This window comes from Anser brachyrhynchus (genome assembly GCF_964034855.1).
Source record: "Anser brachyrhynchus genome assembly, chromosome: 2".
NCBI lineage: Eukaryota > Metazoa > Chordata > Aves > Anseriformes > Anatidae > Anser > Anser brachyrhynchus.
Genome location: NC_137695.1, coordinates 116,060,957 through 116,075,232, shown reverse-complemented (window position 1 = coordinate 116,075,232; position 14,276 = coordinate 116,060,957).

The following is a 14,276-nucleotide window of genomic DNA, read 5'->3' as shown; positions in this document are numbered from 1 at the left end:
TTCAGGGATGAAACATGCACATAAAAATGCCTTTCTTTTTTGGTGAAATATGGAAAAAAGTACCTAAAATATTTTATTTTTCATTCAGTGTAAATCCTTTCTTAGGAATGAAAGTACTATGCACTTAAATTTATTACAGACTTTATTTTAACTAAGTGGAATAGATGCCAAAAGCAGATACTAATCATAATTTGAGAGGGAAAGAACAGTGAGAGGCAGACCAATGAACGACTAAGAAAACACTCTTTTAGTGTGACAGTTCACAGCTAAGAGATTTGAGGTCTTTGGCACTGGAGATGGATGAAAATCAGGAAAGCAGCATCAGGAGATAATGACTGTTTTCTCTCACCACTCCGGCTTTTCCTAATGCTCTGTCATGGTTAGAACATGTTTAGCTTTCAGCATGTCCTGCTATAACATGCTCGTGTCTCCTCCTTTGGGCGTGCACTATGGCACTGCTCTGATCTGAGCACTTTGCTGTCCCTCTTCTACACATCCTACATGTTTGTCTGAGGAAATGCAACTGCATGGCTCACAATTAGGACACCACTGTTCTTTGTAAAACAAGAAACTGGGCAATGCTTCAATATTCATGACAATGAAGAGAATGTTAAAAAGCTGCCCTGTAAGAAATAAAGCCTGGGAAGACCAGAAATCAATGCCAGGAGTCAAAGAATGGTGGCAGGATAAAGCACTATGAGTGGGAATCAGTTGCAGTGACTTGTGTAGGTGGAGATTTCCAACAAAAGTTTTATGAGGCTGCCAGGACCTGTCAGAGGAGCTATAGCTCCACGGTTTAGTTACCTGCTTGTTCTGACTACAAATAGTACAAATCTGAGTAGCCTTGGTGTTCATGACAGCAAACCACCAGCAAAGACTGCAGAAACAAGCAAGAGTTTTGAGCTTTTTTTCCAGAACTTTTTTTTTTTTTTTTTTTTTGAGATATCACTTTATCAACTCAAGGATAATGGTTGTCATTCTGAGCTAAGGTTTCCAGTCTCTACTAAGTAAAAACCAAATGTAAATGAGTACAGATTACTCCCAAGGACAGATTTTTGAATACAGAAAATGTTATATACTTCCCCAAATGTTTTGGAAAATCCCATTCTCAATTCTTTTTGGATCTCTAAGCAGATGATGGCACAATTTTTGAAAGACTAAGTTTTTGTTCAAGTTACCAAGACCATAATTTTTTCCAGAGCATGACAATTTAAATGAATGTGCATCAGGCCCCACAGTAAACTTTTGGAAATACATTAAACTCCATTTATTTCATTAAGTGATAACTTATTTATTCAGGAAAAGATATATTGTCATGAGATGGAATAATTACTTACATAACAGTTTGGATCCCTTTTGTAGTGATTTGGATCTAAACTGCATTTCATGTAGGTTTTCAACAGAAAAGAGAAGGTAAGAACAAAACCATCTATAGAAAATAAAACAGGTTCACCCATTTCCTGGTTATGGTCATTAACAGTGGTATAATTGTGCATAATCAGTGGTCCTATTCTTAGTGTACATTGCTAGAGGCTGACTATACTTTGCATCTGCATAGAAATTAAGATGCAAATATGAGTTGTGTTCATTGGTATGACTAGCGTAAAGTAAACAAAGGGTATTTCCATCGTATATTTAAGGTTGAGAAACCTATTTCATGAACAGCATGCTATCAGCAAAGACTTCACAGTTAATAAGTAACTGCAAAAAGACATGGTCAGGTCAATGATGGGTAAGGAAAAATGATTATGTAAAGAGCACAGTGGTGTCAGGATACTGATGGGCACTTGTAGTAGCCTCCATCTGGGAAAACCGCAATAGTTCTCTGTGTATTACTGTGTTTTAAAACTAAACAGAAAGTGTTGGGAGGGGAGGAAAGAGGTGGTGAATGCCAAGCAGTAGTTTTAGGATGAAGAATGCAGAAAAGTCAAAGCAAAATGGATGATTTAATTTCTCATCATTATTCTACTGAAGAATTAAATTTGCAAGGTCATGTTGAGGCTTATTCAGTCAGAGGCATATCAGTGAAGGTAACGGGATTCAGATGAGTTCCCATCCAAGAGATATTTAAAGAAGCGACTGTTCTCTAAATATATGTACAAATCAGCGTTGTCTAGACTCATGTTGCATGTTAAATCAAAGCCTGGCTTCCTGCAGTTAAAGGACCTTATTTTAGGTTCTTATAAAAAAAATAAAAAAAAAAATTAAATAACCCAAGTTCTGAAATCCACCTTCCCACATTTACTTTGTAAGATATCACTGTATTGCATTTGCTATGGCTTGCATGTACTTCATTCCTTCAGTTCTTTTTAAAATTCTCTACCAATACCTGTAACAGCAGAAATATGATTTATATAATTCCCATGCTTCACTGATCAATAATCATGGTAGAATAGACATGAAAAATATTGGTTACCTGTACCAGGCTTATGCATTTACTGAACATATTAGATGAGTACTTTCTCTAATTCACATATTTAATATATAGTTGTATTTCAGGTGTGCTTGCAATTGAATATGGAAATGAAAATTCAGAACATGGAAGAAAGGAAAGAAGGAGAAAGGAATTACTATAGAAAAACAGGATAATTTTTGAAAATTCTATACCGTAAATTATTTCAGGTGCTAAAATTTTTTCTCTTTTAACATATACCTTTTTATTTTATTAACTTTCTTTAATTCTGCACTGAATTTCAGAGAAAGATATCATTTTAGATATTTTGAACTACTTTAGAAATGTCTGACAACTGTTTTTGATAGAATTCGTTATTAACAGCTGACAGCCTTACTTTTAGAATTCCAACCGTGATATGTAAAAATGATATCTAAGTTGTTTGGGGGGGGGGGTATTGTGTTTGTTTTTTGTTTTTGTTTTTATCAAACAATTTGCAGAGTCTTAAATGATTTGGTTCCTCCTTTTTTTTTTTTTTAAATTATTTTTCTTTTTGTTTTGCAAAATATAGAGCACACCCAGACTTTTTCTTCTTTACCTTCCTTCACTGGAAAAGTTTTTCAAAACAATTCAGATTAGCCTCTGAATGAAAAGCAAAATCCGTGTAACACTGAAATAGGTAAAAGGGGAGGTATCCATAAAGGTTGTTCCCTTGTAACATCTCCTACTATGCCCTCATATGGTTAAAAATATATACAGCTTTGGGATGTTTTGTAGAAAATAATAATGAATAGACATGACAGCAAAAATGTCACTATTTCTGTAACAGGAAGAAAAGTTCCCCCCTTTTCTTACCCAACATACCCATGTTTCAGCAATCCAAATGTTTGTAAACCTCTGGTTTGATCATTGAGGAATCATCTGGGAAAAAAACCTGCATTCTCCAGCATGAACTCTTTCAAGTCCTGTAAGCTTCAAGAGCTTCTTAAATTTTTATTTAAAAGAGGTAAACTACCCTGTCCACTACATAGCTCCCTTCCCCTCAAACTGTTGCCACTACATCAATGTTCAGAAATAGTTGGCTACTTCTGGAAAGTGATTTGATCAAACAGTCAATCTGAAGTTTTTATAGAAAACATATTAGGCAATAACTCCAGTTCTACAAAATCCATGCTTGTCTGTGAAGCAGTCATATGAGAACTGCCTTCCCTTTCTCCTGAAACTGCTTCTTAAATCTCATATGCCTTAATTCTAAGGACCCTTTGTGGCTCACTTTTTTTCACATATGTAACGTATTTCATCTACTGCATCTCTCTCTACATGTTAATCTCTTTAAGACAGAGGCTCAGTCCTTTGCCTTATTTCTCTTTTTGTACATTGTAGCACATGTGAAGGACACAATGCAAATTAAAAATTGTAAGAAACATACTGAACAAAATTAAGACCTTGTGAAAGCCATAAACCACCGGAGTGGCTTATTAGAGGCTGGCTCAGCACACAAAATGCAGTTTTAATACAAAAACTTAAACACCATGCTGGTATTTTTTTATCAGCTAGATCTTTTTATTCTAAAAATACCACTTTTAGAAAATCAAGAGAAAACAGAGGAGAAAGAGGACTTCTCTTTTGGTATGTAAGTTGAACCCCAAGAACAGAGGAAATATTTATGACACTAAAATGTGGGAAAAAAATAAAATAAATCACTGTGCCTGTGAAAAAAGACTGTCTGACAGCAGTATCCCAGCTTGAAGGGGTGTAGGGCTTTCCCTTGTCAAGGTCAGATAAACATTTAGCAAATAGTTTTGAAAAAGCAGTTGTGAAGGATACAGAAAATAGAATGATTCCACTCCTTCTGATACCGTGTGCATCATGAAATTTATCTTGGAAATGGTGAGGGGTCAATTTTATAAAATTAAATAATGTAAAAAAAATTAATCTTAAAAATGCTATGCCTATTTTGTCTCGTATATGGGGCAATCTGGCTTTTTATTTCTTTTAAAGAAAAATGAAAACATGGAAGTAGGGTTATAACAGCTTCTTTAATTTTTTCTGTATTCTAAATTATGCTTATTCACCCATACATTCCCTCTCCGAGTATTCATTTAGAAGGAAGGTTTTGCAATAGTCACATTTAATTTATCAGGGTGCAATAATTTGTGTTTCCCAATCATCTTGCAGACTTTGGTTCATTATACTATTGTTTCACATGAGTAAGTTAGCAAAGTTTGGATTGATTGACTCTAATTAACTAAAACTGGTTCCAGGCTGTGCATCTATTGTCATGGTAGCTAGCCACAAAGCCCCAAACTGTTCAGTAATGGCAATATAACGTACTATCGATATGAAAACTCCAGCAAATGTTTAATGTTGGGCTTGTCAGCAAATGAAAAAAGCAATAGCGGAGGAGGGAGAAAGGGACATTAGGACAAATATGTCTCAGAAGGCTTTGGGGAAATGCAGCCTTCCAGAGCTGCTGGTGCCCTGATCTTTTCACTTATTGTCATCTGGGCCTCCAACATGGAAAGAAATGCACGCAAAGCCAGAGATGTGCACACTGTTCTGTGAAAGAAAATTCCACATATTTTGATGTTTAAAAAACCTTGAAACGTACCCCAAACTCTAGGCTAAACTAAGATCTTCTAGAATAATATATGTGGACTTCTTCCTCTGTATTTTTAATATTCATATTATTAATTTTTTTTTGTTGTTGTTAGTTCACTTGCATGAAGTTTTCATCTATTCTCTGTTTATTGTCATCAAGAGAATCTAACCACTAGTTAAAGCATCCCCGCACACATTACATTGGAGAATCAGCTGCATTGAAAGCAGAGGATGACAAACAAATCTTTCATCTCTTTTCCTGTTGTTTAAAGTCATTCTGAAATTAAGAAAAGTGATGAGGACCTCAGAGGACAAGCTGCCTCTGCTGCCAGTGGTGTGCAGCACCTTGGCACATCCAAAACATGCAAACCTGGAAGTGTAAAAGCTTTATACCATAGGCTATGTGCTCTCCAGAGATGCGTAACCTGAAATACCAGTCTCTGTATACATTACATGTGAAAGTACAGCTAGGAGAACTCCCCTTGAAGTGCCAGCGTCAAGCAAAAAACTAGGAAATGCCAGAACCACTTTCCTTTGCTTGACCTGCCCATGTGACTGCATTGCTGCCATTCCCAACGTCTTTCTCAGGAGTTACTGTAAGACAAGACCTGTCAGTGGCTTGGACCAATTCACCCAAGGACCATTTCCTTAGGGTGGCGCTTAGTCCTTTCTATGCAGCATGGGTCTGCCTCTATGTTTAATGCATGTGATCCGGATCATGATTCAAAAACAGTTACATCTTTCATTTCTATGTTGTCTATGTCCTATAATTACAGGACATGTTGTAGCTCTGCTCTTCAATGTGGGGAGTGCAGTCTCCTTTTATGGGCACTCATTAACCAAACTTTGCACTAATTGCAGCACGAAACCTCAAGTGCAGCCAGTTTCACCCTGAGGCACCTAGCACCTGGGGGCAGTGCAGGAGAGTCATCCCGTCGCCCCTCTCCCCAGTGTCCAGGGCTGGGGTGCCCAAGCATCGCAGCAAGGGCAGCCTGGCTGCCTCCCGTTTTCAGCCTTTATTCAGGCAAATACCTTCTGGGTTTTCCAAATCGGCATGACTCGTCATGGGCTGTTTCCAAGGAGCTCTTTCTAGTTTCATTTCTTCCCCAGCCTGGACGGAGGGATTCAGAACATGGCTCGCAGGTAGGAGCCGTGGGGGGGCTCTTCGGTCCCATCGGGTGTGTGCACAAAGCTCCCATCAACTTCGGTGCAATTTACATTCCTGGGAGTGATGGAATTGGGTCCTGGAGCCTGGTGCTGGCCCCGCTCTGACTCACTGTGTGCCTCTGGGCAAGTCATTTAACACCAGGCTGTGATACTTCTCATTGAACTACACATTACACCAAAAAGGGTCTCATGGAAGTCAATGGAGCTACTTGTGGAGCACTTGCACTTAGTAAGTGTGTCACAATCTGGCCTTCACTTAAGTTTCCCCTTTTATAGGAAATTACAGGCTCATTTCCAAGGTTGTGGGGCTTAATTAGTTTATGTTTGCAAAACACATCTTATTGCTGGTGAAAGGGAATAACCATTATTATTATGATGATGTGTTCAGTGCATGGCAAGGTCTTGGGTCTGTTTAGGCTTTGCTTCATTTATTCTGTATTAAAAAAAAAAAAAAAAAAAAAAAGTCCTTCCTTTGCAATCATTTGAAAACCTATTTCAAGGAATGGTGTACTCATTCTTCTGTCAGAAGCATTAGGAAAAAAAAGTAAGCAAATGCTTCTTGGACAAAGTTCCCTGGTGCCTGAGCCCACGGCACTCATTCTGTAGCTACAGCAGGACAGTGGGGCCTGACCAATGTCAGCAAATCTGTGATGTGAGTGCAGTTCTGATCAACTTGTTGGGTAACATCTTCCAAACACAAATGTAATTTCCCTCCCCAAGCTCAACATATGTTCTTCTTTAACCCTAGCATGTATCATACCTTTAAAACCTGGCATTAGCAAACAATTTCTTTTTTCACCAGCTGTAATCAGTTTCTTGAATTCTGTTTTTTGTTGGGGCTTTTTGTTTTTTTAATCCAAGTATGGTTCTCATGGTGTAGTAAATGACATTAGGCTTTTGTAAATTCTTGCAGAATATAACAGATCATTGGTTTTATAACACAGTCACTGCTTTTGCATTCTGATGAGATTATTAGTAGCAGCCTAGAATACAACATCCTTGCATACTGTTAGTTAAAAAAAATAAAAGTTTACTAAATGGTCTCTTGTCAACTGTATCTGAAAATCATTATAGTTCCTTTGGTTTCCTTTAGTTGGAGGGGTTCTTCAGTGAGCTGGTGGGTTACGTCAGTCTGAAGTTACAGAATTATTGTAGAGATGCTGTTTATTTCTCCCTAGCACTGTTTGCTTTTCTACAGAAAACCATTTTTTAAGTATTTATAAATTGATTGTAAAAATTGTTCACATGCTCCAGACATGCAATATGGTATCTGAGCTCAGTAAATGTATTCTTCCTTTCATATTTTAACTGCAATTACATTAGACATTTTTATCTCATGTCAAAGCAAATACAAATCGAGCAGTTTTCTGATCTTTTCACACATCCTGTCTTACAGCCCTAAGGCAGTTTCATTTGCCGATGAAGACACGAACCATCTGATCCTTTCAGGCCAAGCTCCCTCTCCTCCGCCCTGCATTGCAGCTCCCTGCTGTACATCTTGCGTGCACCGGGCTGCCGACCCACACACAGCCTCGACCCAGGGACATGCCTCACCCCAGCTCACAAGGCAGATGGGAAGGAAGAATTTTAGCTTTAATATATTTTTAAAAGGTGAAAAATGCTGGAATTAAGGGCTGGATACTAACATGCAGCATTGTCTCTGCTCCCATACTGTTATTAACATACATCTGTATTAGTACCATGACAGTCCACCCTACAAATTGATACAATACCAAATAAAGAGCCTGCACTCTGCACCGTAACGACACTACAGGAGCCATTACATCTGATATAGTCAATATTATACATTTTTTAAAAATGTATAAACGCATATTTAACTGAGAGATCTGATCTGCTCCAGCAGTTCTGGTCTATCAGAAACATAATATGCATTTTAAAAAACTGCTGGCATACATTTTACATTTTTACCTGAGAAGCAGAACACTAGGTCACATACAAACATTTTCTTTTCTATATCTGCTCAGGGCATGTTTGTTTCAAAACAACAAAAATAAGAGGGAAAACTGGTGAAGTGCTGGCTGCCTTGTCTGGCCATGCAGCCACCAGCTTTCTTGTCCCCCCAGAGCCCAAACCAGCACCCCCTCACTTTGCACCTCCCTTCTGCAGATTTTGTTTCACGTCCTTAGCACGGTGAGTGGGTGCATTTGCTTTCAGTACAGCTGCAAGGATTGCCCCACCTGCATCCCAGCAGAGCATAAAGAACATCGCAGGGCCTCTGCTGATTTACACTACTGCAGCTCACAGCCATGCCACCAGATGCACGCACCCACAAACATGCTAAGAAATCCAGGGCGAAGAGGAACAAGATGCCACCTACACTCACAGGCTACCTGAGCTTTGCTGGGAGGGAAAGAGAGAGGAGAATTCAGCTGTAAAATACCAGAGGCTTTATTTCTCTTTTGAATGGGATCATACCCAGTGGTTTTCACAGCATGGGGCATGTTGGAACGGGAGCAGCTCATCTGGGGACCTGATTTTGGGATGCCACAAATAGCCTCACCCCAGACTGAGGTCTGGACTTGAGCATGGGGCAGCTGGAGGTTTTCCCACAGTTTTTCATACTTTGCTGGTGGGAGATATTAAGCAGTCTCAGGCACCCCCAGCTCCTCCTGAAGGTGCTGCTGTCCATCCCGTTGTGGCTGCTGGCCTGACCAACATTTTTCCAGTGTGGTGAGCAGAAGGCACACAAGTTCAGCCATCCTCATCAGGAGAGGTGGATCGAAAAGAAGGGCTGTGGGAAAACATCACCCACAATATGAAGCAGGCCACAGTTAAATTTTGGAAAGTTACCAACATTGACAGATGTTGCCAGCCCTATCACAAATTTTACCCTTGGATTTTCTCTTAAAGCACTCATTTCTGGAGTCAGGTGATTATATGAGCAGCTTGGGTTTCTAAACAAAAATGGGCTTCTGTGACACACCATTGTGTGAAAACATGTAACATAAAGGCTCTAGTCTCACAATATTAAGAATCAGATATGCTTAGCCGTGACTATATGGTTCTTTTATTGAGCAACATGAAGAGGGGTGCATGTGCACATCTTATGGGGCGCATAGAGGTAACATGTATATTCAGTCAGCAATGTAGGCTGGTGTAAGGTATGCCACACCAGCCCTTTGAACGTATACGAAGGCATATTTCAGAACAGCCTAGTTGGAGACTAGAGCTGTAACTGTTTCAGGGACTGTGGGTGTGTGAATTGCAGAGAAGTAATTAGTGACCATGGGAGCAGTTTTGGATGGAGGTGCAATTTCTTGTACCCTGCATTTCTTCTGCTTCCTAGGCAAGAAGGTCTAGGTGCAATTGCTATTGGGGTATATCCTCTTTTAGTAAACTATAATAAACTACTAATGAAAGAGCTGAGTGTTTGCTCAGTGCTGTGAAAGACCAGAAGGTGACGGTCCTTTGCTGATAGAGCTGGCCACCAGTTTAAAACAGTGAGCAACTCAGGACAGCAGAGAAGAAAGCAGTTTTAAAAACAGTCCCTGATCTTACAGTTATCTCCTGTTCTCATATCAGAAGAGCGATTCAGTGTGCAAATATTATTAAAGAAGAAATGTATGAAATAATGAAGAACCATTTCTGTCAAATGGATATAAGATGCTAATTGGTGATGTACTGAATCCCAGAGATGCTTGACATTCAAAAAGTGAGTGAAGTACGGCAGAGCATTTGTATAGGCCATCTGGAGATGTACACCATACTCTACACTTGATGAGAAAGTGGCATTAAACTGAAATTTCTGATTCCAAGACCTAAATATGCATCACTCCAGGCTTCAAATTTCATAGATTGCTGAGAAGATCGCAGATAAGCAGCAATCTGGCACATCTCCGACTAGAGGGAGATGTATGCCACTGAGAGAAATGCTTCGTGCTCCATTCCTTACAAAATTATTAATGATTTGAAGAACTTCCATAAACTTAAGAAGCACAAACTTCAAAGCTCACATTCCTATTTATGTACACTTCTGGCTCCTGGGTTAATTAGACTGCAAAATCTCTGTGCAGACAGGGATATCCAAGTTTCATACTAGCAAACTCTGGTACTGTTACAGAGGGAACAGCATGCAAAGCATGGCCAGAGACACCATATAAAACTGCCCTCTATTTTTTCATGAATTCAGGATTTCCCTGGTAAGAGAAAAAAAATGTTGTAAAAGCAGGTAGTAGCAGTAGCTATTCAACATCCTCTTTTTCTAGTTTCCAGGTATCTGTAACTTATGTCACTATAGAATTTCTGTTCTCCCTAAAGGTCTCTCTTATGAAACATCTATACAACATTTTAAACCTTAAAGTGATCCACTTATCAGTGTTGAAGACATTACGCCGCAACTGTACACACTGCTACTTCGTACATTACCATCAAAAGAAAATATTACCATCATACAAAACCAAAATTGTCTGGCCAGGAGAGACAAACAGGAGAAGAAGAGAAAGAGAGATGAGGCAGGGAACAAAGATAACCTTTTGTAGGCACCTCTGGATAGTATCTGAAAGAAATGAGAGAGCAAAAGAGAAGGAGTGGGTAACAGAGGAAGAGGAGCTGAGGTACATTTCAGGAAAATGGAAACTGTCGATGGTCCTGGAACATGGGGCCTATGGGCTAGTTATACTTTAGCCAAAACAATCTGCTGTCTCCCTACAGTCAGGGGGAAGGCATGCTGGCTGGGAGTCGTTGGGCACTTTTACCCTTCTTGCATGCTTGCTGCAGTCACTGTGCCACCTCAGTTCACTGGGGTGAGGAGTGGGGACATAGCATAAGGGAGAAGAGAAAGAACTGACCCTAAACAACTTAATCAAATTACCTGTTCCCTCAGATGTTGTAACTGTAAGAGGAAAGGTTCATCGGCCAGTAAATCTAGATTGCAAAAAAACAACCTAGTGACCGCACAGTAAGCAATATAAATAGATAATAGTTTTAAAGCAGATAATGTAAAGGCTGCTTTCAAGTTCGTAGCTGCTCTGATGTGTCCCTACTTAGCCAACTACCTTTTCACTGTTCTCTCTGATTGTATTGCAAGCTTCCTGGCTGAGGTTCACATCTTCAATGTGTTCTGCAGCCTGCCTTGTAAAATGGCTTCATATGGGGACAAAGATATAAAATATGCTTTGCACTGTCTACACCGATTGCCAGAGAGAGAAATCCTTCAATCTAGCAAGATGTTCTTAAATAAACATAATAAAAGCATGGCATGAAGCATTGCTAATCTATGCTAATCTTCGGAAAAAAAATGAATGCAGAAAGGACAAAGTGTGTTTCTTAAAGGATAGTCCAAGGTCAAGGACAAAGTGCTCAGAGCATTGTGCTGGTGTTCAATGTAGGCAAGTTGGGGCTGTCTGACTCAGAGGCTAGAGAAAAGTATTCTGGAAAGTATTTGGATATATGCTGGATAAACACCACAACACAAAAAGGCTGCACAGTCCTTCTCATCTTCGCTATACTTGTAGAAAGCTGAACTCAGGTAAGAATTAACTATACTATACAGCAAAGCAACAATTTCCAAGGAACTAGTCATAAAGGTGATGTTAAATTTCATCAGCCTGCTACTAGTAGTGTGTGAGCGATGTGGTCTCCAAGTTGCACTCAGTTCCTCATCCCTCTTGATTACCCAGGTGGCCTAAGGTTTCCAGACAACTGGCTCATGCTTGTCCTAGGCAGCAACATGGCAATGACTGATGTAGTCCAAAATACTTCACCACACCTGCAACACGTGCAGCAAAAGGAGTCCCTCCTTTTATCAGGGTCCACCCTCAGGGTTATTCTGGGTGGCTTCCAATCAATTTAACCTTTCTGCTTGACAATATTTGTCTGGTTACCTACATCTGAAGTGATGTGGTGTTCATAATTACATTTTCTTTCTACCTTTACCTCAAACCCCCATTTGCAATGGCCACGTTTCTTGGTGAAAGCCAGTGCAGAGCAAGCAGTGTTTGGATGCAGGGTATTCTTGGTGGAAGGTCTGTCAATCTGACAGTGGTATTGCTGTAGTTACAGTGATCAAAAGAAATTAGTAGATCAAGATCAAGTAGATCTTAGACCTGCTGATATATTCTGAATAAACAGCCTCCGAGGTACACAAACCATTTTTCAGCTCATTCTCATTAGCCCTTCCTGGAACAAATCGTCAAGTGTCTTCTCATGCAGCTCCTGGCATGTTGTAGGGAATCGGTATCAAAAGAGTGAGAGAGATTTTACTTCTCCAAACTGTTATGGTGATTGTTTATCCTGATGAAGCAGTTTCACATCTAGTTCCAAAGTATTTAGAGCCACAACATACCCACCATGATACAACATACTTGGCCAGCTAAAGCTCATTCAGTTGCTTCACATTTGTTCAAAAATAATGAACACAGATTGACAAAATCTAGATCCTGATGGATCAGGTACTTCCATATTGCTCTAATTTTATGCTGGATCAAGCAATGTTTGTCTTCGTGCACAAAGCTGGTATAAACATTGTGTTGTGCTTTCAGACCAGGTCTACAAGAATGTAGTTGTGGGCTTTGCCTGCTTCACATCTGATCTGTGCAGTTTGGGGATCTGCTCCTGAATGGATCTAGGGTTAATTAATGTGAAACTGCACTCTGGCAGCAAGGACACCACACTAATAACTCACCAACATGCCAGGTGAGAGAGCTGCAGAGATCACCTTGTCCGCTCCTCTGCCACAAGGCAGAGGATTGAAACAAGGGGGAAAATAAAAAAAAAAATTTAAAAAAAAAAAGGGAAAATTTGCCTAACTTCTTAAAAGTCCCCAGTGGTGGCAACTCCACAATTTCCCTGAAGAATTTGTGACAAAGCTTCATTGTTTTTGTTTACAGGAAGGTTTTCCCAATGTCTGAATGTGGTCTTCATTAATACCTATTGAATTTATCACTTCCTGTCCTACCAAGTAAGCTATATTCTTTAGAATTAGGTTTTGATCATTTATTGTTAACACAGATTCCAATAGATTTATAGAGTTGTCAGACACGGTTTTTGTGAACAACTTTCAATTGGGTAATTAATCATTGCGTCTGTTTTCTGTTATTGTGATTACAATTCTGCATGTGTATACATGATTGATTTTTAGGCACACAAATGGTCCTATTAAAGGCAATGACACTTGTGGATTTACAGCTGAGCGCATACTTAAAGGTTTGCAGAATCAGGATTACAGTAGTAATTGTGTTGTATAAAAATCCTCTTATTTCAGCCCTGAATTTCAGTTATCCCAGATCATAGGTAGTCTGTCAAACCAAAGGTACCAAAAAGTCATTAATGACATTCAAGAACTTTGAAAGTCACTAAATGTTTTATGGTTACACAGCAATATGATTATGGCACTGTCACGGCCAAGGGGTCCTTTGACAGGCAGTGTATGTAAGTATAACTCACCAAGTATTTGAACCCTTAAAATAATATTTATAAAGATCACCTACTAGAGATACTCAGCATCCCCCCATAATAATTGCTAATGACATTAAAACTTTTGGAAAATAAATACATTATTAAGGACTAACTTAACAAAGACACAATAATATTAGGTGATGACCTCAAATTAATAATTTTAAGCATCTGACTTCAGGAAATGGTTATAAAATATGTATTATTTTGCCCATTATGTGGATGTTGATTAAAAAGTATTCAGACTACTTAGGAAAGTTGCTGGAAGAAATTCTTAAAAAACATTTTAGCTTGATTTGAATGAAGAATACAATTCGATAGTAAAAATGCACCAACTGAACTGTCTGATCATTATGCTTTGTTAAAAACTGATAATAAAGTCTGAATATCCTGAGAATCCTAAGTTTTTAATGCTGCTGAAATTTGTCCAACTAATAATTTTGTAACAAATAATAAAATGCTTACAAGATGAAGATCCCTTGTTCACAGCACAAGGAAGTAGGAATTAAACTCCATGAGGAAAAATGAAATCCTGGAGAAGAGAAGGGATGCACCTCAGAGGACCCCTAGTTAAAAAAAAACAAACAAACAAACAAACAAAAAAAAAACACAAAGAACAGTCAATTTAAAGACTGACTTATTCAGGACTTAGAATATAACCAAGAGGTTCAACGCATTAGAGGTATCTGCCAACACACACAGA